Below are 25,615 nucleotides of genomic sequence, written 5' to 3'. Positions count from 1 at the left end.
CAGAATGTGTCCTGTGCTGCTGGGATCTACAACAGATGTTTACTATTATAGAACTTGGCAACAAGTGTGCAATTCCCCTGCAGTGCCCCCACAGGGGAATTGGAGCATTACATGGTGCCTATTCACATCGAACTTGGCACATCCATGAATATGGAGGCTCCACTTAATTGGAGGTCCCAACTTAGATTATTAACTTTGAAAATGTATTTTATAAGCCAGACGTCCCCTTTAAATACAATGTAGTTGCAGTAATAATTTGTATTTATAATAAAAAATACAACTTTTATGTATACATTTTAATTATATTAAGCGTAAAACTTTACATTCGGTATAAACATATATGCAAGGTCAGCGTTCTATAAATGTTTGTTATTCTTGTTTTGATAATGTTATTTTCTTAGTTAAGAGCTTTGAAGATGTCTATACAATTTTCTTCCTTAATGGTGCGTTCACACCTACAGGATCTGCAGCTGATTTTCTGCAGCAGATTTCATTTAAATAACTGAACACAGCATCAAATCTGCTGCAGATCCTGTAGGTGTGAACGCACCCTCGATGTTGATTAAATTAACAAATACCGAAAATTGCCATATTATATATATTAGATATTATTACACAGAGACTAAATACAGAAATATTTGAAATTCTGTACACCTTTAGGCCATGTTCACACAATGAAGGTTCCGTACTAATCACTGCCATTGTTGCAACGGCCCTGATTGCTACGGAACTTACGTTGTGCTGCAGGCCTAGGGAATCCCGGCTGGAGTGTATACACAGGGTACACACTCCGGACGGGATCCCTAGCGGCGCCTTAGAAAACTAACATGCCAATTTTCTGCAGCCACTATTCAGTAATTAGCGACCACAGAAAGCCCTGTCAGTGCACACTATGGAGCGTGCGGCTCCAGCCGCACGCTGCATAGTGTGCAGTGGGGAGTTCTGTTGCGCTTGCATCAGAACTCTGCGGCACAAAAAATTATACTGCAGTACCGGCCGGGATGTATCTTTTCTGAGACCGGCCGTTCTGTGACCCGGCCGGGTCACGGAATGGTCGGTCTCTTACAAAATGTGAACAAAGCCATAGCCCTGAGTTGTGATGACGTCCCAGCTGATGGACTGGCCAACCAGCCAGTCAGTGACTGGAGCGGTGTCCCACCACAGTCACTGACTGGCTGAGTAGCCAGTCCATCACCTGAGTTGTGACATGTCAGTGCCGAAGATCTCGGGGCCTGTAGTCACCCTGTTGCTCACCGCGGGAAGGGGTAAGTCCGTACTTGTAATCAATTTCCCCCCTGCCGGCTACTGGATTTGAAAATCACTGTACTTCTTCTTTAAAGGAGTATTCCAGAATTACAGTTTAGCCCCATTCACTTGAATTGCCCCATTAAGAGCTAGGTTCAAACTGCGTTTTTCTATCCTTTCGCAGTTTTCGTACCACGTATTTGTGTGCGTAAAAAAAGATTAAAAAAAATGTTAGGTTTTTTTTTTTTATGGATTCAGCAGTAGGACAAACAACAGCATCCATTTTTACCTTCTATTTTTTTCTTCAAAGGTACACGTTAAACAAATAGCTAAAACAGTGTAAACCTAGCCATACTGTGTATAAAACTTATGTTCTGGCAACTATTGCCTAAAATCTAAAGGAGGTTTTTACAAAGAAATTAAAAACCACCAGTAAAACGAGTCAAATAACCTTAATATGTGTCTGGCCTAAGTAAAGGCAACATAAATATTCTTATACCCCCTGATATAAAATCAGAAAATTGCATAGAACATCTGACATCTCTTAGCTAAATAATAATAATAATAATAATAATTGTTGTCAAATATAAAATAAGATGGTTTCTGTTTTTATTAATATATATGACTGCATTTTCCTTTCGAGATCATGCTAACTCATGCCTGCTCTACGCTGCATTAAAATGTTCGTCTTCTCATGTGTCTTCCAGCTATCAGTCCATCATGTGATAGACATTGTTCCAATCCATTTCATCAATCCATTACGTCAACTGGAATAACATTGATCATGAATAATGGATATCTGCTGAACCCAAAAAGCTCTATTTGTTTTGAAGAGGAATACCTCAGTGTCCCTTAGCAATTACCTGCAATTGTTAACATACAATACATTACATGATTCTTGTGAGAGGACATCTGTCACTTTGTAGAATAACGTATTTCCCACCGCCAAGAGTCACGGCAGTGTTGGCTGTTGGAGAGGCCGCTACACAGAGACTGGTTTAATGGTTTATGTAACGTATCACTTTTTTGAGGAGACTAAGTGCTGTGATTGATACTTGACATAAGCATATTTGTTTCCAGATTATTACACATAGAAGATTTACGAGAGATCAAGAGATCTAAGGGTATTTTTCTCGTTGCTAAATATGTAAAGACTGACTCGGGAATGGCATATCACTTTTTAGCTGCTAAAGCTTTAACGGTTTCGGTTTTATTATACTTTTTTGATTAAGCCCTCTTTGCTTTTCTATAGAACGTGAGGAGTTGTCACGCGATGATTCAATATTATATTTTCCTGTTGGATCACACTAAGAATAAGAATTTTCCATTTAAAATAATTAAGATTGGCTCTTGTGTCTGGATATTACCGTTACTTAGTTAGGGTCCTGTTACACGGCCCGATCATAAAGCGTAAACGAGTGTCAATCTGCTAGATCTGCTTGTTTGCTGAACAATTACACAGGCCGACTATTAGGCAGCAAGGGATGCATGGACATCGTTAGCGATGTCCGTCAAGCCCTTGTCTTTAGTGTAAAATAATAAAGGATTTACTTATCTTACTATGTTCCCTGTTGTTTGCAGCTGCACCTCTGCCTTCTGTTCCGGTCTCTGCACTGACAGGCCACTGAGCCAATCACTGGCCATGGTCCTGTCTCGGCCAGTGGTTGGCTGAGGGACCTGTCAGTACAGAGACTTGACCAGAAGGGAACAGAAGGCAGAGCTGCAGCTTCAGAGACCTGGAAAGGCTCGAGGACAATGGGGAAGGTGGTAAGGTAAGTAAATACTTTATTATCTTTTACTACTATCATCAGCCATGCATCGCTATTACACATAGCTATCACACATAGCGATGCTCGCCCAACACCCGATTATTTTAGGTCTGGACCTAAAGAAACGATCAGCTGATGATCGTTCTCTCCATTACATGGAGCAATAATCTGCCTAATTGGCCTGATCTGGCCCATTATTGCTCAGTGTTATAGAGCCCTTACTATGGTACCAGCTAGTAATCTTTTCATTCTTTGTCAGAAAGTCCACCTATTGTGTCCAATGTCAGTGGTCGCACATGCTCAGTAGGATTTTTCTTACCAGCACTGGTCACATGAAATCTAAACACAGGAGCATTTTTTAAAAAAACAATAACTAACTGAAATACGAAGTTGTAACAGAAACATTTAATATAAAAGCACGACAACCACTTGAAGGGCAATCAAAATGGATATACGTATGATACAGTGCTTCTTTTGTTAGCAATATATGTTTCCATTTATATATATATTTATTGAATGTTTTTTTCCAGTCTGTCCATTATAACATGCATATGGGTAAAAATTATAAAATAACATATTGTCACATACTTTTAATTACCCTTTGATCGCATACAGTAGGGTGCATGCCATGCTAGTTTTTGTTAAGTGATGGCTAAAGGGTTGATATCAATATGGATAACAAGTCATGGCTGTCACCTATCAAGTATAACCTGTCAGTACTGAGGCCTAGTTGACAATGACCAATGACCACTTATTAGCTGACACTGGTATGGAGGATGACTTTATCTAGTACTGTAATTTGTATTAACCTTTAATATCACATTTAAGACTCCCTGAGATTGTCCAGGGAGATGTCCAATCTGATTAGACTCGATAGACTTATAATGGCGCCTGACTCCGGCAGTCTGATCAGTGATTGGGCTTCGTGCATACAGTACCTCCATAATTCATGACTGCAGTGGGTCTAGGGGTCCTATTAGATGAAGCCATTTTAACGATAAACGATAGCAAACAAGAGCTACCTGAAGTCAATCCCTATATTAGTTAAGATCATTACTACCATGGTTTACCCCTTTTCATTCCAGGAAATGAAGGGACGATTTGAGATTACACTGAACGATTAGTGAACGATTAACAAATGAACAAGTGTGGAATTACAGTGAATGCCTAACAACGACATTAATATATAGGAGATAGCGCTCATCTACCAGTAGAATAGTTTAAATCGAACTCACCCGGTGTAAGTGGGTATAGGGTATAATACCCTTCCCCACCTCCACCTTTTGTCCGCGGTAGTATAGTGTATATATCAGTCTCGTCCCCGTCCAGCAGGATCATCCAAAAAGGAGAGCGCTTATTCAAACCCGAATGTGTGATACACACCGGTCATATACATGTGCAGTAAAGGAAAAGAAAAAATGTAACAGCGCTCAGGGATGTATCTGATAGCATAATATATATAAGGATCAATGGGTGTCAGTAGAACTTACTTCACCGTGGGGGAGAGGATGTATTCACAAACCTATCCCCCTCCAGGACGCTTCCAATGGTGTATATAGTAGTTATTCCTCGTTAGTATCATCCGCTATTAAGACGAACATTTATTGATCATATGTAAAATGGCGACGCTTCAGTGGGTCATCCCCCACTTTTCTCAAGCCAGTCAACAACGACATTAGGTCCAGTTCATAGGCTATAGTAACACGTAGTATAAGACCATCCGGTCTGTGACCCGGCCAGTCTCAGAAAAGATCATAGCGGCTGGTACTGCAGTACCGGCCAGATGATATTTAGCGCCGCTGAGTTCTGATGCGGATATCAGATCTCCCCACAGCACACAATGGAGCGTGTGGCCGGAGCCGCTAGCTCCACTGTGTGCATTGACATTTGTCAGTTTTCTGCGACGCCGCTAGGGATCCCGGACGGAGTGTATACTATGGGGGGGATATATGGTGTAGATTTGGATCATGATTTACGCCTGCAGGCGTAAATCATAAGTGAGGCGTGGGAGGAGGCCCATCTCCTCCCCACCTTGTCACGCCCCCCCAAGCGCCTCCAAGCTCCCCCTGCCATATGCCCCGTGGGTGAGTGGGGAATACGTCAGGCGTACGCCAGGGAGAAGGGGCCAATCTGCACCTTCTCTCTTGCGTACGCCTCAGATGGACATTTCATAAATGTCCGCCTACAGTATGTGTATACACTCCGTACGGGATTCCCTCAGCCTGTAGCACTACGTAAGCTAGAAGATGCGACCATGCGGTCAACGACACAAACGATTTTTCGATCATTGGCCGCCTTTACATGAAAAAATAATCGTTTTAATTCAAATGATAAACTGATTTTTCACACCATAATTGTCCCGTGTAATAGGGCCCACAGTTATGAGACCCACTGTGATCTTATCTATTCAATAACAAAGGTTAAGGCCCTATTACACTTATCGTGCACACATTTGCTAAAACGTACAAATTAGTAGAGAGCGAATAGGAGGTTATTACATTCACCGATTGCTGTTATGAATGATCGTTTTTGGGGTCGCTAATCGTTCCCCAAGACACAACATGTTTTTTCTGTGAATGACTTATTGAACAAACAGATACGCGAACGATCGGTGAATAGCTGAGCACTGTACTGTGTGACCAAGAGATAACTCCAGTCACTGACAGTCAGTGTCGGACTGGGGTACCTTGGGCCCACCAGGGAATTTGATTCTAGGGGCCCACCCAACATACACCAGATATACCTAGCGCCAAACCTTTCACGTTATTATAGCGACTTTGCACAGTGCTGTGTATGTGACCAGATAGCATCACTGCTAGTAACTTGTTAGCAGGTTTACATATAAGAGGGGGAGTTACAAGTGAGTGCACATAACTCACAGGCGTGTTATATGTTATACCTGAAGCTGCTAAACAGGGAGGCCCACCTCATGGTCAGGGGCCCACTACGGGGTAGGGCCCACCGGGGGATTCCCCTGCTCCCTTGTGGGCCAATCCGAGCCTGCTGACAGTACAACTGTCCTGAATGTTTATTGGGTACTCCCCACTTCGAACAGCCCTCTTAAGGTGCCCCTACACCAGTAACAGATGATGTTGGTGGAAAGAAGGGTCAGCATGATGGATTTTCAATGCCCGGCCCTAATGTTCTGGGTTGGAAAAGCCAGTGGCCTAGCTCTTTAACTGTGGTATACCCCTCAATCCCCATAGGAAAAACATTATCACTCTGCCATGCCAATCGTTCATGTGTATGAGCAAGCTTGATGAGATAAGTTTCAGATGAAAAATGTCCGATAATCTCTGAAAATGTATGGCCGCCTTTAGGGCATAGTATGTAACAGGTCACTGATTGTATTACATGATATTTTTTGCTAAATGTGATTGGTTAAAACTCAGGTTTCTGAACTTTAGGTCCTGTCAGACACAAGCCCACCCTTTACAGTCCTTTTTTTGCCTGTTATTTTGGATGTCCATCAGGCCAAATAACATCCATTACTTAGCAGTGACGTCCGTTAATTCAAAATAACAGACATTATTTGGCCTCAAAATAGAAAGACGGGTGTCATACAGCCAAAGATGGTGTGTGAACCTAGCCTAAACTAAGAGTAAATGGAAAGTAACACAAAGACCCCCCCAAAAAATATATAATATAATATATAAAAATAATTAAAAACTATAATAATAATAATAATAATAATATTATTATTATTTATGAATGCTTGAATGCTCACAGGACAACATGTCATAATCCGTCTACATATCATAGCAAACACAGGGCAGAGGATTAGCCTGAAGCTCCAGTGCAAAGGCCTAATGATGACTTTATATTCCAGTGCTGTACAGAATAAAGACATCATTCTCTTTTTATGATTTTATCATTGTGCACTGAGTGTGATAGGATATTGCACACATTGTTCACATACAGCCAGACCACTGCTTTTAGAGCAGAGTAGTGGTCAGTAACTTAGACAGTGATCTGTCAACAAGGGAAGAAAAAGAGCAGAGAAGATAAGGAGGCATGTTTGCTGAATGAATTTACAGTATTTGAAGAAATATTTAGAGAATTTGTCAGTAGGGTTATGGTGTCCTATCTCAGGGTAGTATAAACTAGTGACAGAGAAGCTGAACAGAATGATGTATCACTTATATTGTTCTGTGCAGCTGATCCAGAGATCTCCTCCTGAATAACATGGACAATAAGTAGTCCTCTCCATTATGTGCATGAGCTCAGTAGTCCTGAATATTTATGAGAAGCAGAATACTCCACCCACCAGCTGCTCATTGGCAGTTATCCATCCATGCTGTGTATAGACAGCCAACTGTCAATCAGCAGCTGGAGGGAGGGGGGAGGGGTGCAGCAAGAATCCTATTCTCTTGCATATTAGGAGAACGGCTGCACAGAATGATGTAAGTAATACGCCGATCTGTTCAGCATTTCTGTCACTAGTTTATGCTGCCCTCATTTAAGGCACCATATACAGTACCTAATGACAGATTTTCCTAAAACTACAGTTTTCTAGTTCTCCCCTTAGTTCTTTATTTGTATTGTTTGTTTTCCTGTACACCTCAACCTGTTAAAGGATTATTCATACAATATAAAGTAAAAGGTTCGGACACACATTAACTCATAAAAGGTTTTTCCTTCATTCTTTTTTTTTACATTTTTCTTATAGAAAAATAGTTGAGCTCCCATTTCCTTAACTAACCTTATGGCGCAGCCACCTGGGAGACTATTTCAAACAGTCTCAATGGAGTTTTCATGTACGCTGAGCACTTGGCTGTCTTTCCTTCAGTCTTTGTTCCAGTTCATTCCAAGCGTTCTCTTTGGGGTTTTGGTTTAGTAAGATAAATATGAATCCAAAATCCTCTGATTCAGTGTTCTACCAGTCTACTTCTTTGTCATGCGGTTCCTTAATGGCCTTGAAGGAAATGTGTCATCAGAGAACAACCTATTGTTAAACCAGAAGCTTTTATGTTAAACATATTTTGTTAAAATGTATTAATTAGTTTTTTTCATTTTAAATATTTTTGCTATTTTTATTATGATTTTGAAGTCTTCCAGTTTTCATTCTGACCACCAGGACTAATAAAAAGTTATCACTTCTGTTCTTTAGAGCAGTGTTCTGTTCTTCCTTATCATCACAGACAGGACTATCATGAAAGGTGACAACCGTATAGAAGATGAGATCAGTCTCCTCCCTGCATATTGACCTCTGCTCAGGTTACAGAGCATGCCTAACCTGTTTCCCTGAAAATAAGTCTGTGTCTTATATTCATTTTTGCTCCCAAAGATGCACTAGGTCTTATTTTCAAGGGGACATTATATTTTTCCATGAAAAAAAAATTCACAATTATTGTTGGGAAAAAAAAAATTATATATATATTATGTAATAAATTGTACAGTCTGGAGGCTGTAATAATCCGCCACAGCAGTTTCTGGATCACTTGTACAGCATGGATGGTATTGCAGCTCCCTGCCACCAGGGGGAGCTCATCACAGCACACTCGTACAGCACAGCAGGGACATTGCATGGTATGGTGGCTTCCGACCAGGGACAGTGCATGGTATGGCGACAGGCAACGGCGTAACACCAGACTGTGCAGCTCTACATCTGGTGGTAGGGGACACCTGGGATGGCAGCAGGCGACGGGCTTCTTGATGTCTTGCCTGCACATTTACAAATGACAGACGAGGAAGGGAACATCAAGGTTGGTGGCAGGTGACTGTCTTCATGTCCTGCATGCAGCTGCTCTGCAACTGACGATGAAGGTAGGGGACAACAGTGGCGGGTCAAAAAGAATCCCAGCAGCATGCCCTGGTGTTCTGTTCGGCGGGCATGCTTCCAAACAAAAACTTTGCTAGGTCTTAGTCCGGGGGAGGCCTTATATTTAGCAATTCAACAAAACCTCTACTAGGTCTTATTTTCTGGAAAATGGTAGAAAATGCTCCTATAGAAGTTAATAGGGTCTGCTCCAATCTATTGTGCCTTTGTCCTTGGGGTCATCTGTCAGTGGCCTATGCTTTTTTATCACAGCTTATCCCCATTTAAGTAAATGGAAATTTCAGATGAACAGGTTGCACTCCAAATAAAAGAAGACCTATCCCCCCCTCTCTCTCTCTCTCTCTCTCTCTCTCTATCTCTATCTCTCTCTCTCTCTGTATAGAATAATATATTTCCATCTAAATTTGGCATTGAGGAAAACAGACAAAAACAGTGAATTCTCCATGACATAAAATGAGTTTGCAAAGGCGCAAGTTTCAAGCACCGGCATTGGATTTTTTATTTCTTCTAATTCCATCCCTAGCTGTGTTAGTCAATGACGATTGACTTTCTTCATCCTCATAGACATCCACTTAAAAATAATTAACTGTTTCAGTGATCTGGATGGTAAATAGTGCAAATGAGCTTTTTTTTAATACGTAAGTAATGGTAAATGAAGAGCTGCTTGATTAAACCGGGCCACGCTTCTCCCAGTTTAAAGCTTTGTTTTAATGCAAATAGCTTCAATACCAATTTAATGATAGATTATCTCAAAAGAGCGACTCCTTAATTCATTGGGTATCAGTGTTAAACACGTCCTTTCATCTCCCAGTGTGTTGCTCCAGCAGATTCACTTTGCACTAAACAAGCAATCTATAACATTTCTCAAGCTGAGATTTCTATGTTCATTTGTAATTAGCTCAACATCAAAGATTACGCAGGCATTTTATTGCTGCTAAGATCCAGACGGGAGGAGTTAAAGGGAAACCGTGTGCACAATTCTTCAAAATACAGAAAGCCTCTGTTATCCAGGTTTCTTTTTTGAGTAAAAAAGGTCATTTTTGCCCGTAGGTGAGAAGCCATGGTGTCATCTATGTAGGGCACTGCTCTGAAATAGCTGTGACACTTGGACTATGATATTGTTAGTTTGCTGCTTGTAATAATCCCCCATGAGACAGTGTTCAAAAGCATTAGCATATACCATTTACTGCTGCTTGCTTTATTACATATAATTAGGGTTATCTATAGTACAAGTAGAGTCTGTACCCATGGCCACAAATATAGGGAGGGAAATAGAACAACTGCCCTGGGGCCTCCACAGCTTAGGGACCTACCATCCTTTGTGTAAAATCCTTAAAAAATTACTTTATTTAAGGGGTACTGGAACTGAGTTTATTAAAAATGTAACCCTGTTCAATCCCCACCCATAATCTAAGCTTGTGTGTAGTTGGTTTCTATTACATGAATTGGTCTGTTTGTCTGCAGCACATCCTGAAGCTGCAGAAAACCCACTCTTCCTGGTCCACTTTGTACTCCCCCTCCCATGACCAAAGTCACATGATCTGTCTCTTCTGTTGCCAGTCAAGCTGCAACACCACCACTAACATCACACCAAGTGAGCACCTGGCCAAGGGGTGGGGAAAGAACAGAACAGTGACAGCCTCCTGAGCAGAATAGGGGGAAGAAAACAATTGTTTCATCTCATTCTCTCTTTCTTCCATCTATGTAGATAGATAGATAGATAGATAGATAGATAGATTGATAGAAAGATAGATAGATAGATAGATAGATAGATAGATTTTTAAAAAAAGGAAAAAATAGCAGCACCTCTATGCCTCCTTCACACTGCAGGTTGCTCGCTGCACGTGGCTTAAGTACAGACAAAAAAAAAACAACAAAGTGCAACAGCAACCAACAGGTGCAAGTGCTTACTGTACATAACCCCCCCCCCCCCCAACATACCCCTGATAAAAACCTGCTCTGTAAATATTGAAAAGTGAGGATCTTAGCAAACTATTTGATCAAACAGAGTGTGAGACATGGTCCCTACTCTAGCATTTTCATACTAGCAACGGCCTCTCCTGGGCTGAACAAATCCACCACTGGGCAGAAAGGATCCAAATGATCTCTTTTTATAGCAGCCTTGGGACATGGGTGGAGTGCAAGCCAACAGGAGGTAGCCCCCCCCCACACACACACACACATTTAACAGAAAAAAAAGGGAAACTTGGCAGCACATCTATGACTCTGTTCACACTGCAGGTTGCGTGCTGCATGTACAGACAATAAAACAGAAAGTGCAACAGCAACCAACAGGTGCAGGGGCTCACCGTATATACTCCTCCTGGTGTACACACAATAAAAACTTACTCTATAGATAGTGAAAAATGAGGATCTTAGCAAGATATATAGATAGATAGATAGATTTTGTTTACAGTGTAAAGCAGAAGCAGATTGAGCCATTGATGGGCAGATACTACAAGATGAGGCAGATACTTGGCAGTTAACTCTGAGGTACACTGCATGCTGGGAAATGTAGTTTCCCGGCCGGCGTCCATCTTACATATAGACTGGCTTTAAGAAAACCTTTAACTTAGAACCAACAGCAGCTAGAATGAGGGGAGATGGCTCCAAATACTCAGGGGGACTTGGTGAGTAAGAGCAGCTAGATTTGAAGCATTTTATTTTTCATCTCTTTGGTGGAATACCCCTTTAATGAGGACAATCTCTTAATGTACAGTCTGTTGACACAATATTTTGCACTGATGCTGGTTAAGTTACTGACTGTGCCTGCAAACAAGACTAGATATTAAATATTTATCATGGGTGAAGATAGTCTGTTTGTGCATATTTGTTTGCATGCGTGTTTTCCTCTGTTTTTATGCACAAAAAATGATGAGCCATAAGCCGCGATAAATTCTTCAGAATAAAAAAGGAAACACAAATGCAAACACAGAATATGTATTGTGGAGATTCTGCGCACACTGCGGGAGATTTATTAAACATGGTGTAAAGTGAAACTGTTAGGAATGTGACTTTGCGCTCCTCGGTCTGTGCCAGGCGGCCGAGGAAGCGCTGAATTTTTGTCTGTGTTTGCATAGGAATTGTGTCTGAACTGTGTTTTACTTCAGCCACACCTGCCTTGTCTGTGAGACTTTTGGCAGTGCAGGGGTTACTGCACTGCTAGGTCTGTTCAGCTGAGCTTGGTGCTGGAATCAGGGCTGCTCCAATCAGCTGCTGGACCTAAGCTCTTACCCTGGATAAAAAGCAGTCAGATCCTCAGTTCCCCGCTGGCTATTAGTTGTCACTAGTCCCAGCTCCCCTACTCCTTTCCCAGCGTTCCCTGTCCTAATCCCCTTGCTATTGCTCTGCCCGTGTTCTGACCTCTTGCTTGACATTTGACTATCCGCTCTCCTTCTGATTTTGTACTGCGTTGTCTGTTTGGTTTTGACCCTGCGAGTTGACTATCCTCTATTGTGTTTTGTTTGTCTGTCTACGTTTTGTGTATTCACCTACGCAGTGTAGGGACCGACTCCGTGGTTGTCCGCGACCGTTTAGGGTCGACCGAGGCAAGTAGGCAGGTGACAGTGGGTGGGTTCAGATCTAGGGTCACTGTCTCTTGTCTTGTCTACGCCTGCCAGTCCTGACAGAATAGCCAGCCATATTAAAAAAAAAAAAAAAAAAAAAAAATTTTTTTTTTTTTTTTTGCAGTCACCTTGCATCATGGACGCCATGGAGGCTCTGGTTAACCAGATGCAAGGTCTGAACACGCTGGTTCAGAACCTTGCTGAGCGCGTCCAGGAGCAAGAGACTGCACCACGACAGGTGACCATGACCACCCCTCTACCTCTGGAACCTCCTGTGCAGCTCCCTGAAAAGTTTAAGGGAGACAGGAGGAGTTTCCGAACATTTAGAGAGGGATGCATGTTGTTTTTTCGTTTGCGCCCCTGCTCCTCTGGGGGTGAGGACCAAAGGGTGGGCATTATTATGTCCCTCTTGCAGGGTCCTCCTCAGGAGTGGGCTTTTTCATTGTCCCCTGGATCCATGGAGTTGACCTCCGTGAATCAATTTTTTGCTGCCCTAGGGCTATTATATGATGACCCAGACCAGGCGGCAGTAGCAGAGCATCAGCTTACTTCTCTGAGACAGGGTAAGAGACCTGTAGAAGAATATTGTGCTGAGTTCCGGCAGTGGTGTGTACCATCCGGCTGGAACGATCCAGCTCTGCGTTGCCAGTTCCGGATGGGGTTGTCGGATCAGCTTAAAGATCTATTGGTAGTGTACCCTACCCCTGATACTTTAGAGGGGACCATGACATTAGCCATACGGGTGGACAGACGACTCAGAGACAGACGCAGAGAGAAAGACACCCCTGAATCTTCTAAAACCCTGTCCAGGCTCGGACTGGGCCACCGGGGGGCCGGGGAAACCCCCGGTGGGCCCCGAGCTGGAGTGGGCCCCCCCGCTCCTAGGGGGGCCGGGGGCCGGGGGCCGCACCTCCCTTTTTAACTGGAAGCGATCGCAACAATCGCTTCCAGTTAAATGTAAGGAAGTGTTCTGATTGACAAAGCGGGAAGCCGTAGGCTTCCCGCCCTGTCAATCACTCTTGTGACCGCAAGCAGAGATTTGCTTGCGATCACAAGAGTGTCGCAAGCTCCGTTGCGAAGTCCCGGCAGCATCATCACTGACCTCAGTGTGCGCCGCGGCGGCTAGGACTTCCGGTTCATGGAGCGAATACCGGAAGTCCCAGCCACCGCGGCGCACACTGAGGTCAGTGATGGCGCTGGCGGCACTTCGCAACGGAGCTGCTCACCTGTCAGGAGAAGAGAGAAGAGGAGGCCGGCGACCGACGGGGGATCGTGTGGTTAGGTGAGTAGTCTTGTGTTTTGTTTTTTGTTTTTTATCAGAGGGGGTAAGATAAGGGGGGGGGGGGGGCTGTATACAGGGGAGGACAACATAGGGGGGGTATATACAGGGGGAGGACAACATAAGGGGGGCTATATACAGGGGGAGGATAACAAGGGGTATATACAGGGGGAGGACAACATAAGGGGGGCTATATACAGGGGGAGGACAACATAAGGGGGGCTATATACAGGGGGAGGACAACATAAGGGGGGCTGTATACAGGTTGGAGGACAACATTAGGGGGGCTGTATACAGGGGGGACAACATAAGGGGCTATATACAGGGGGGAGGACAACATAAGGGGCTATATACAGGGGGAGGACAACAGAAGGGGGGCTGTATACAGGGGGAGGACAACAGAAGGGGGGCTGTATACAGGGGGAGGACAACAGAAGGGGGGCTGTATACAGGGTGGAGGACAACATAAGGGGGGCTGTATACAGGGGGAGGACAACATAAGGGGGGGCTGTATACAGGGTGGAGGACAACATAAGGGGGGCTGTATACAGGGGGAGGACAACATAGGGGGGCTATATACAGGGGGAGGACAACATAAGGGGGGCTGTATACAGGGGGAGGACAACATAAGGGGGGCTGTATACAGGGGGAGGACAACATAAGGGGGGCTGTATACAGGGGGAGGACAACATAAGGGGGGCTGTATACAGGGGGAGGACAACATAAGGGGGGCTATATACAGGGGGAGGACAACATTAGGGGGGGCTGTATACAGGGGGAGGACAACATAAGGGGGGCTATATACAGGGGGAGGACAACAGAAGGGGGTCTGTATACAGGGGGAGGACAACAGAAGGGGGGCTATATACAGGGGGAGGACAACAGAAGGGGGGCTATATACAGGGGGAGGACAACAGAAGGGGGGCTATATACAGGGGGAGGACAACAGAAGGGGGTCTGTATACAGGGGGAGGACAACATAAGGGGGTCTGTATACAGGGGGAGGACAACATAAGGGGGTCTGTATACAGGGGGAGGACAACATAAGGGGGGCTATATACAGGGGGAGGACAACAGAAGGGGGTCTGTATACAGGGGGAGGACAACAGAAGGGGGGCTATATACAGGGGGAGGACAACATAAGGGGGGCTGTATACAGGAGAAGGACAACATAAGGGGGGTATATACAGGGGAAGGACAACATAAGGGGGCTATATACAGGGGAAGGAAAACATAAGGGGCTATATACAGGAAAGGACAATATAAGGGGGGCTGTATACAGGAAAGGACAACATAAGGGGGGCTATATACAGGGGAAGGACAACATAAGGGGCTATATACAGGGGAAGGAAAACATAAGGGGCTATATGGGGCAAGGACAACCTAAGGGGGCTATACGGGGGAATAGACAACATAAGGGGCTATATGGGGGGGTAGGGATGGACAACACAAGGGGGCTATCTATATGGGGGGATGGATAACACAAGCGGGCCAGTTATAAGGGGGATAACACAGGGAGCCATCTATAAGGGACACTGGTTGGGGGCAATTTATAAGGAAGACAACACTGAGGAGGCATCTATAAAGGGCACTACACAGAGGGGGACAACAATGTATAAGGGTAACTATACTGGGTGCGGTGTGTATACAATAGGGCATGCACAGAGAGGGGCATCTACTTTAGTGGACTACACAGAGGGGTCATCTATAAGGGGACTACACAGAGGGGGCTATATACTATAGGGCAGGAATAGGGAACCTTGGCTCTCCAGCTGTGGCAAAACTACAGCTTTAGCTGTGGCTGTCCAGGCATGATGGGAGTTGTAGTTTTGCAACAGCTGGAGAAGTTCCCTACCCCTGATATAGGGAATGCACAGAGGTTGTCATCTACTGTAAGGGGATTACACAGAGGGGGATCTCTACTATAGTAGAGGCACACAGGGCCATCTATATGGAGAACTGAACAAGGGGCCATCTACAAGGTGTGGATTCGTGGCTCGGAGAAGTTCTCATAAGGGCCCAGGGCAGATGGAGAAGAAGATGAAAAGGGAAGAACTCCGATCAGAGAAGACGTCCCCCTGTGAGTCACTAAATCTATGTGCACTGTAACGTATATAGTGTAGAGCTGGGGCTACCTCTATATGACTGTATGAGGGGATATTGATCTTTTGTTCAGAGGATTTTATTCAGTAGCAGCGGTGGTGTTAGTCAGTATTTGGTGGTGTTAGTCAGTATGTGGTGGTGTTAGTCAGTATGTGGGGGTATTATTTGTTACTTGTAATCTGGTGTGGTGTTCAGTCTTAGTATACCAGATTTGGTCAGTAACAATATGGTAGCAATGGTTGTGGTGTTGCGGTAATATTTCCCCCTTGTATACTGGTAATATTGGTCTCAGTACACAGGATTTGGTCAGTAACAGTATAGCGGTAATATGTATGGTGATACTATTTCCCTCCTGTATACTGGTTTATTGGTAATATCGGTCTTGATAGACAGGATTTGGTCAGTTACTATATAGCGGTAATATGTGTGGGGATATTTGCTCTTTGTATACTGGTGTTATTGGTAGCTGTATGACTTGTATCTAAGTATACAGCGTTATCATACAAAAAAATTGTCTTATAGCCTAATTACACCGGCCAATAATCGGTAACAAGTGCTCCTAGGAAGTCTATTCAGCCGATGATCGGCCCATGTAAAAGTGCCAGAGATCTGCTGACATTCAAGCAAATGTCCCATAGTCGACTGATTTGATCTTTTGTGCGGCTAAGATCATTGCTGTCGGCTGCACATCACCTGCCCTGCTGATTAGCAATCATTTGCAGCCCTATGCTGCCCCATATCACGCCGTGTTAATGGACCCTTATTAATGTTACCATAGATAAGTGCGGTGGCAGAAGGGTGGGCCCCAAGAATGATTTCCCCTGGTGGGCCAAGGCACTCCAGTCCGACACTGACCCTGTCCTCTGCTGTTTCTACTCCTAAATTAAGTCCTTCTGTTCCCCGATTGCAAGATGAACCCATGCAACTCGGGGTTGCGGATGCCAAGATTAGACGGGCTTACCGCCTACAACATAATCTCTGCTTGTACTGTGGAAAGGCCGGACACCGGGTGAGGGAATGTACCTCCAGACCAGAACCACCTCCGGAAAAACTCCAGCGCCTGAGTGACGATCGAGGGGGTCACTCAGGTGCCCAGGTACCTCTTGAAAAGAAAAACAAATTAATGTTGCCTATTTCTTTGTTTTTGGGAGACAAATCTGTTTCTGGTTACGCTCATGTGGATTCGGGGGCCTCGGCCAACTTCATTAATTCTGCATTCTGGTCAGCTCTGGGAATATGCCCGCTTCAGCTTAGATGTCCGTTGACTATTACTGGTGCTGATTTTACACCCCTGGCCCAGGGTAAAGTCAGGTACATTACTCCTTCTATGGAGGTGCAGGTTGGGTCAGTACACAAGGAGATTCTTGATTTTCTGGTCATGGATAACTTGTCTTCTGACATAATTTTGGGTTTGCCCTGGTTGGAACAACATAATCCTGTATTTGATTGGTCCACTAAGGAGTTGATTAAATGGGGTTCTAAGTGTTCTTCTCACTGTATTGCATTAAATGTCACAGACTGCTCTACTATGGAGGGAGAGATTCCTGAGTTTGTAGCTGACTTTGCTGATGTGTTTGATGAAAAATCTGTGGAAGTTCTGCCACCGCACCGTCCGTACGATTGTGCTATTGATTTGATTCCAGGGTCCAAATATCCTAAGGGGAGAATTTTTAATTTGTCCAGACCCGAGAGGGAGGCCATGCGAGATTACATCCAGGATAGTCTTCGCAAAGGTCATATTCGTCCCTCTTGCTCTCCATTAGGTGCTGGTTTCTTTTTTGTGGGGAAGAAAGATGGTGGACTTAGACCCTGCATAGATTACCGTGAACTTAATAAGATCACCATTAAGAATCAGCACCCCCTTCCTCTTATTCCGGATCTGTTTAATCAGATTGTGGGTGCTCAGTGGTTCTCCAAGATTGATCTTCGTGGGGCCTACAATCTGATTCGAATAAGAGAAGGGGATGAATGGAAAACTGCCTTCAATACCCCTGAAGGGCATTTTGAATACCTAGTCATGCCCTTTGGGTTAAGTAACGCGCCGGCAGTTTTTCAGCACTTTGTAAATGATGTCTTTCGTAAATATCTTGGTCAGTTTCTGGTAGTATACCTGGACGACATCTTAATTTTTTCACCAGATTGGTCCTCTCATGTTTGTCATGTCCGTAAGGTATTGGAGTTACTCCGACAGAATCACCTCTACGCTAAATTGTCCAAGTGCCAGTTCGGGATCCAGAAAGTCTCTTTTCTTGGTTATATTATCACCCCTAACTCTTTTTGTATGGACCCCCTTAAAGTGACCGCTATTGAGAAATGGGAACGCCCAACTAACCTCAAGGCCCTGCAACGGTTTTTGGGGTTTGCCAATTACTATAGAAAATTTATTAAGGGGTTCTCTGTCATTGCTAAACCATTAACTGATTTGACCAGAAAAGGGGCAGATCTGGTGAACTGGAGCCCCGAAGCCGTACAGGCATTTGGACAGTTGAAGAGGTGTTTCTCTGAAGCTCCAATCCTTATTCAGCCTGATCCTGAGCAACCATTTATCATTGAGGTGGATGCTTCGGAGGTAGGGGTTGGAGCAGTTCTCTCACAGGGTCCTGTGACACTGACTAACTTAAGCCCTGTAGCCTACTTTTCAAGAAAATTCTCTAAAACAGAGTGTGATTATGATATCGGCAACAGAGAACTACTGGCCATTAAGTGGGCCTTTGATGAATGGAGACATTTTCTTGAAGGGGCTAAGCATAAGATTAAGGTTTTAACGGACCATAAGAACCTATTATACCTGGACAAGGCTAAACGCCTTACCCCCCGGCAAGCCAGGTGGGCATTATTCTTTACCCGGTTTAATTTTGAGATTACGTTTCGTCCTGGTTCTAAAAATGTCCGAGCTGATGCACTGTCTCGCAGCTTTGATGTCAGCAGTGCCCCCAGGGAAGAACCTGAGACTATTTTAACACCAGGAGTGGTCATTGCCACTCTCCAACCTGAACTTGCAGCTCAGGTGGTAAACTCACAGTCCCTAGCACCCAGGAATACTCCAGATGGGAAACTCTTTGTACCTCCTAATCTTAGACTCAGGGTTCTTGAAGAGACCCATTGTTCTGTATTAGCAGGTCACCCGGGCATTGCTGGCACAAAGTATTTGCTCTCACGTTGTGATTGGTGGCCTACTTGGGCCAGAGATGTTAAACTGTTTGTTGAGGCCTGTGAGGTCTGTGCCAGGTCCAAGGTCCCTCGCAGATTACCCGAAGGTCTTTTACATCCTCTACCTTTACCTGAGAGACCTTGGACTCACCTTTCAATGGACTTCATCACTGACTTGCCGCCATCAAAAGGAAAGACTGTCATCTGGGTTGTTGTTGATAGATTCTCCAAAATGTGCCATCTCATTCCCCTTAAGAAACTTCCTAATTCACGTACTTTAGCATCTTTGTTTATCAATCATATTCTACGGCTACATGGGGTGCCAGAGAACATTGTATCTGATAGAGGGGTGCAGTTTGTGTCTAAGTTCTGGAGGGAGTTCTGTGGTCGATTGGGCACTTTATTATCATTTTCATCTGCCTTTCACCCTCAGAGCAATGGGCAAACTGAAAGAGTGAACCAGTCATTGGAACAATTTCTCAGATGCTTTGTTTCTGGTGCCCAGGACAAATGGAAGGAGTATTTGTCCTTGGCAGAATTTGCCCTCAATAATAGGGAAAATCAATCTATCAAAATGTCGCCGTTTTTCTGTAATTATGGTTTTCATCCAAGGTATTCATCTGCGCATGCTTCTGAATCTGTTAACCCGTCCGCTGAAAAGACCTATAGTAGACTGTGCACAGTCTGGGCTCGAGCTCTTGAGAGCTTGGTTAAAGCCCAAGAATCTTCTAAAAGACAAGCCAACAAAAGACGCATATCTGGCCCAGAGTATTGTGTGGGTGACAAAGTGTGGCTTTCCACCAAAAACTTGAAGCTTAGGGTTCCGTCCGGAAAGCTAGCACCTAAATATATTGGTCCATATGCCATTACTGAAATCATTAACCCTGTTTCTTTCAGGTTACAACTGCCAAGAACCATGCGCATTCATAATGTGTTTCACAAATCTTTATTAAAGATGTATGTTACTCCAGTGTTGCCATCTACTCCCCCTGCCCCTCTGGTCGTTCAGGGGGATCTTGAGTTTGAAGTGGAAAAGATTCTGGACTCTCGTCGGGTGCAGAACTCTGTCCAATACCTCATCCATTGGAAGGGGTTCGGCCCAGAGGAGCGAACTTGGGTGGCAAGCAAAGATATTCATGCTCCTCGTCTTATACCCCAGTTCCATGCTCGCAATCCCTCTAAGCCAAGTCTTTTGAAAGAGGGTCCGGAGGCCCCTCATAAGAGGGGGGGTACTGTTAGGAATGTGACTTTGCGCTCCTCGGTCTGTGCCAGGCGGCCGAGGAAGCGCTGAATTTTTGTCTGTGTTTGCATAGGAATTGTGTCTGAACTGTGTTTTACTTCAGCCACACCTGCCTTGCCTGTGAGACTTTTGGCAGTGCAGGGGTTACTGCACTGCTAGGTCTGTTCAGCTGAGCTTGGTGCTGGAATCAGGGCTGCTCCAATCAGCTGCTGGACCTAAGCTCTTACCCTGGATAAAAAGCAGTCAGATCCTCAGTTCCCCGCTGGCTATTAGTTGTCACTAGTCCCAGCTCCCCTACTCCTTTCCCAGCGTTCCCTGTCCTAATCCCCTTGCTATTGCTCTGCCCGTGTTCTGACCTCTTGCTTGACATTTGACTATCCGCTCTCCTTCTGATTTTGTACTGCGTTGTCTGTTTGGTTTTGACCCTGCGAGTTGACTATCCTCTATTGTGTTTTGTTTGTCTGTCTACGTTTTGTGTATTCACCTACGCAGTGTAGGGACCGACTCCGTGGTTGTCCGCGACCGTTTAGGATCGACCGAGGCAAGTAGGCAGGTGACAGTGGGTGGGTTCAGATCTAGGGTCACTGTCTCTTGTCTTGTCTACGCCTGCCAGTCCTGACAGAAACTGGCTCAGTTGCCCCTAGCAACCAATCAGATTCCACCTTTCATTCCTCACAGACGCTTGGAAAAATGAAAGGTGGAATCTGATTGGTTGCTAGGGGCAACTGAGCCAGTTTCACTTTACACCATGTTTGATAAATCTCCACCAATGTTTCTGCCAAGGTGGAGTAATGTTGTTCAAAAATGATGTGGTAAATACCCTGAACAACAGAACCACTAATTTTTTGCTAACACTTTCTCATATGCTTTAGGCTATGTCCCTACAATGTCTCTTTTAAGCAAAGTAACGTCCGTCAGTAATGACCATGATCATTATCGATGGCCGTCATTGTAAGATAACAGACGTCATTTTGCGTAAAACGATGTAGGAACACAGTCATATAAATACTCCTTCAAAGTTTATCCTCAGCTTGCCAATTCTCAATCTCTCTTAGTATAGTGATTACCAGAACCCTCCCTGTTCACATTCATTTTCTGTGACTGGGTATTAGGCTGTGTTAGGCCGTGTTCATACACAGATTTTACCTAATTTTTTTCTCTCTTACCAAAAAAAAATCTGCTTTGCAAATGGTCTTTTATTGGGCTATAGCATTTGCTGTTGCCTAAAAACATTTATAAAATATAGGGAAAGAAAGAAAAAAAAGTTTTTGAAAAAGGGACTAAAAAATTATCCAAATACAAGTCCCCTTATGAGTGTAACGTGGCAGTTATTTTGAAACTTAAAAAAAATAATAATAATAATTGTGTGTGAACATATTCTAACAGGTCAGGTGACAGAATGCTAGTGATTTTGCAGCCTTTTCCTAATAATGACTGGGCATGCTCACAAGAGAATGAAGAGTGGATGCTTAGGTTTATTCTCGACATAACAAGCTATAATGAACATCCCACAGTAGTAGGTGAAGATGGACAGGATTGTGTGGACCTTAAAGTCGTGCAGTAGTTATAAGTAGTAGTTATATTCTATATTTAACCTCTCAGTGACTAAGTCAATTTGGGCCTTATTGCCTGAACGGTTTTCTTCCCTTTTTTAATTATCATGTCCTAAGAGTTAAAACGTTTTTGTTTTTCTATTACATGAATTACTCTTGGAGTTTATGAAACATTGATTACATTTTATTTATTTCCTTGTGGGGAGGAGAAGTTTTTATTATGGCAGGCTAGCCCAAAGCCCCTAGTGACTAAAAATAAGCATGGGTGATCATACACATTAGGTCATGGGTGGTCATACACATTAGGTCATGGGTGGTCATACACATTAGGTCATGGGTGGTCATACACATTAGGTCATGGGTGGTCATACACATTAGGTCATGGGTGATCATGCACATTAGGACATGGGTGGTCATGCACATTAGGACATGGGTGGTCATGCACATTAGGTCATGGGTGGTCATGCAGATTGGCTCATGGGTGGTCATACACATTAGGTCATGGGTGGTCATACACATTAGGTCATGGGTGGTCATACACATTAGGTCATGGGTGGTCATACACATTAGGTCATGGGTGATCATGCACATTAGGACATGGGTGGTCATGCACATTAGGTCATGGGTGGTCATGCAGATTAGCTCATGGGTGGTCATGCACATTAGGTCATTGGTGGTCGTGCACGTCAGGTCATGCACATTAGGTCATGGCTGGTCATGCACATTAGGTCATGGGTGGTCATGCACATCAGGTCATGGCTGGTCATGCACATTAGGTCATGGGTGGTCATGCACATCAGGTCATGGGTGGTCATGCACATTAGGTCATGGGTGGTCATGCACATTAGATCATGGGTGGTCATGCACATCAGGTCATGGGTGGTCATGCACATTAGGTCATGGGTGATCATGCACATTAGGTCATGGGTGGTCATGCACATTAGGTCATGGGTGGTCATCCAGATTAGCTCATTGGTGGTCATGCAGATTAACTCATGGGTGGTAATGCACATTGGTGGTCGTGCAAGTCAGGTCATGCACATTAGGTGATGGGTGGTCATGCACATTAGGTGATGGGTGGTCATGCACATTAGGTGATGGGTGGTCATGCACATCAGGTCATGGGTGGTCATGCACATTAGGTCATGGGTGGTCATGCACATCAGGTCATGGGTGGTCATGCACATTAGGTCATGGGTGGTCATGCACATCAGGTGATGGGTGGCCATGCACATTAGATCATGGGTGGTCATGCACATCAGGTCATGGGTGGTCATGCACATCAGGTCATGGGTGGTCATGCACATCAGGTCATGGCTGGTCATGCACATTAGGTGATGGGTGGTCATGCACATCAGGTCATGGCTGGTCATGCACATTAGGTCATGGGTGGTCATGCACATCAGGTCATGGGTGGTCATGCACATTAGGTCATGGGTGGTCATGCACATTAGGTCTTGGGTGGCCATGCACATCAGGTCATGGGTGGTCATACACATCAGGTCGTGGCTGGTCATGCACGTTAGGTGATAGGTGGCCATGCACATTAGGTCATGGGTGGTCATGAACATTAGGTCATGGGTGGTCATGCACATCAGGTCATGGTTGGTCATGCACATTAGGAGATGGGTGGTCATGCACATTAGGTCATGGGTGGTCATGCACATTAGGTCATGGGTGGTCGTGCACATTAGGAGATGCGTGGCCATGCACATTAGGTCATGGGTGGTCATGCACATCAGGTCATGGTTGGTCATGCACATTAGGTGATGGGTGGTCATGCACATTAGGTGATGGGTGGTCATGCACATTAGGTGATGGGTGGTCATGCACATTAGGTGATGGGTGGTCATGCACATTAGGTCATGGGTGGTCATCCACATTAGGTCATGGGTGGTCATGCACATTAGACTTGTGTTAGACAGCTTTCTAATGTATGTGGGGGCCTCTTGACTCTCCCCCTACTTATTTCAGCATGGAAAGGGATTAAACATGTTGAATTTGAACTACCTGACCCTCTTGTTTTGGGAAGATAAGAGGAATTAGAAGCCAACAGCTATCCTATGTGTATGGAGTTTATGAATGGAGTTTTGCTGTGGGGGAATGAGCTTTACGAAGAGGTGGAGTTTCCTCTGTCACCGTTTCTTCCTTTTCTCCCACTGCAATAACTGGCAGAAACATGTCCTTCTCACCCAACCTTACCTTGTTTATACAACTGTGTAAATGATATGTTATTTAACTACTTATCCTGTTTGGTTAAGCAGATTTGTGTATTGTTGCATCCTTTATGTGCAGTTTGTTCTTAAAAGTACTTATGCTACTATATAAAATTTCATCACAATGAATTATGTATTAACCTTCTAAGCACAAAGGAGGGAAATCGTTCACCCAGGGCTCCTAGAGGTTTCATACACAAGCTTCTTTTCTTAAGTGCTAAAGGATGGCTCCTTGTGAATTGGGGGCTGAGTGCCTTATAATTTGATTTGGACTTTTACATACAGTATGAGGTCTTAATATACAGTAGATTGGAAAATAAGTATAATCTACTTGGGGTTATTAAAGGGGTAGTTCAGCAAAAAAATAATAATAATACAACCTTTCAAATCAACTGGTGCCAGAAAGGGCCAGAGATTTGTAATTTTCTTCCATTAAAGAATCACAAGTCTTTCAGTACTTATCAGCTGCTGTATGCCCTGCAGAATGTAGGGTATTTTTTCCAGTGTTCCAGAAGATGTACCAGAATTTTTATTTCATGGGGAATACAAGTATTTATTAAAACAGGTCAGGAGAGGCAACAGGTCCTCTTTAAAAGTAATCTGTCACTAGGTTGATTCTTCCCTAAATGAGGGCGGCATAAACGAGTGACAGAAATGGTGAACAGGTCAGTGTATCATTCTGTGCAGCCATTCCCCTAATATGCAGGAGAATAGGATTCTTGCAACACCCCCCGCCCTCCAGCTGCTGTTTGACAGGTGACTGCCTATACACAGCATGGATAGATAACTGCCAATCAGCAGCTGGTGGGTGGAGTTTCTTCTTCTCATGAATATCCAGGACTAATGGGCTCATGCACATACTGGAGAGGACTACTTATTGTCCATGTTATTCAGGAGGAGATCTCTGGTTCAGCTGCACAGAACAATATAAGTGATACATCATTCTGCTCAGCTTCTCTGTCACTAGTTTATGCTACCCTGAGATAGGACACCATAACCCTACTGACAGAGTCTCTTTAAGTTTAGAATAACCTGTACTAGGGTAGATGCTTCATACTGCCATGAATAATACATATTTATTTTCCATTTGTCTTGACTACACAGCCTTGATTAATGATGAACTACACTGTTAGGCCATGTTCACATGTAGTATGACACCAGCTGTTCTGTGACCCGGCGGGCTGGTCTCTAGATCTCTAGCACCACTGAACTGAACTCCCCACTGCACACTATGACACCTCAATCAGCCCCATAGACTAAAGGATAAAAGCGCTATAAGCCTGTGAATGGAGCGATTTTACGGAACGTTTTTTTTCTGTAGAAGGTTTTATTTTTCAAATAATATAAAATTTATGCAAGTTGCATATATTTTTAATCGTACCGACTTGAGGAACATATATTACATGTCAGTTTTTTCATAGAAAAAAACGGCGTAAGAACGAAAAAACTCCAAAGAACAAGAATTGCATTTTTATTTTCGATTTCACCACGCATATAATTTTTTTCTGGTTTCGCAGCATATGTTATGCAAAAATTCAGCCTGTCATTGCAAAGTACAATTAGTGATGCAAAAAATAAGGACTCGTGGGTTTCTAGGTAAAAAAAAAAGGCAAGTGCTATGGCCTTTTAAACACAAGGAGGAAAAAATGAAAACACAAAAACTAAAATTGGCTCCGTCCTTAAGGGGTTAAACCTATGAACCCCGTTAAAAGATA

General features: G+C 44.0%; 1 protein-coding gene across 2 annotated transcripts in view; it reads left to right on the top strand.

The window, feature by feature from the left end:
- The window catches only part of GLRA2 (glycine receptor alpha 2), a 161,955-nt gene that overhangs the window by 6,944 nt on the left and 129,396 nt on the right, over positions 1 to 25,615 (top strand). The gene's annotated exons all lie outside the window — the stretch shown is intronic.

The sequence above is a fragment of the Dendropsophus ebraccatus genome, chromosome 11, assembly GCF_027789765.1.
Source record: "Dendropsophus ebraccatus isolate aDenEbr1 chromosome 11, aDenEbr1.pat, whole genome shotgun sequence".
NCBI classification, from domain to species: Eukaryota; Metazoa; Chordata; class Amphibia; order Anura; family Hylidae; genus Dendropsophus; species Dendropsophus ebraccatus.
Note: the sequence above shows the minus strand (reverse complement) of the source record. Positions and strands in the feature narration are given on the sequence as shown.